Source organism: Dreissena polymorpha, chromosome 2, assembly GCF_020536995.1.
Source record: "Dreissena polymorpha isolate Duluth1 chromosome 2, UMN_Dpol_1.0, whole genome shotgun sequence".
In the NCBI taxonomy this organism is placed as follows: domain Eukaryota; kingdom Metazoa; phylum Mollusca; class Bivalvia; order Myida; family Dreissenidae; genus Dreissena; species Dreissena polymorpha.
The window spans coordinates 64,969,639-64,971,126 of NC_068356.1; positions in this window are offsets into that span (position 1 = coordinate 64,969,639).

The window sequence follows — 1,488 nt, forward strand, 5'->3', positions numbered from 1 at the left end:
AATGGTCCGTTGCAAACGTTTCTTTCATCATGACACTGTTGTTTAAAACGTCCACGCCTCAGTGATCACATGCTTTATATAGGCTCATGTAGTGTGATAACATTTTTTTCTTTGAAACCGCAACGCTTTGATACTTGGTGTTGTGCGTCAGATTGTGTTCCTCTACACATATTGTAAAATCATGAAACTTGGCACTTAATTGGCCCCACCCAGAACATAAGTGAAAGATATAGGGCCATCTTGGCCCTCTGGTTTGGTGTGAAGAAACACATCTGTATTGTCTAATCTCACAATTAACACATACTATACCAATCACATATTTCGTTAAAATTGCAGGAAACAGAAAAATGGAAATTGTTCTATAATTCTTTCAGTTAACTAAAAGTCTACCAATCTCACAGTTCAAGAATATTGCTAATTACACAAAGAAAACATATCATACAAATCACAATAATGCAAACTTTCTATCAATTACACAATCTACCAACATTCATTAAATCACACGATAGACCATCAGGCTACGAATTAAACAATATATTTACACGCCACAAATCACATAATATACCAACATGTCCAAAATAACACAATATACTCACATGCCACTAATCACAAAAAGAACAACTTGCCACAAATCGCACGATGTACCAACATACCACAAATCACATAATATAGCCACATGTCACAATGCACATAATATACCAACATACCACAAATCACACAATATAGCAACATGCCACAAATCACACAATATACCAAAAGGCCACAAATCACATGATAGACCAACAGGCCACACATCATACATTAGACCAATAGGCTTAACATCTCACAATAGTGAAATTGGCTACAAATTAGACCGTTGACGACATATGTATACCGATGGAACAACTAACAAAATGCTCTTTAAATAATTCATATTGGTTTATGTATAGGTACAGTGACCTGTCTAGAGTACTGCCACACGGGACCCTTAGAATATGAATACTGCACATACTACTGCTGCGAAAGCTCCAGCAGCTACTACGATTATTGCTGCACGACGCAAGTTGTTCAATATTGGATAGCCGCCCCTATTGTCATAGGAGTGATTATTACGATCACTACCGCCGTCTATTTCTTCCTGTGTTTCTGCAAGACCGTTAATGGCATGACGCGCTATCAGGTGTGGAACGCTAACAGGCGAGTTGCGGGAACAACCGTTACGATGAGTGAGTATGAAATATGGTCTTACATTTAACGATTGGTAATGTCAATTATAATGAGAATGATGATGATGATGATGATGATGATGATGATGATGATGATGATGATGATGATGATGATGATGATGATGATGATAATGATGATAATGATGATGATGATGATGATGATGATGATGATTATGATTATGATTATGATTATGATGATGATGATGATGATGATGATGATGATGATGATGATGGTGGTGATGATGATGATGATGATGATGATGATGTGATGATGATGATGATG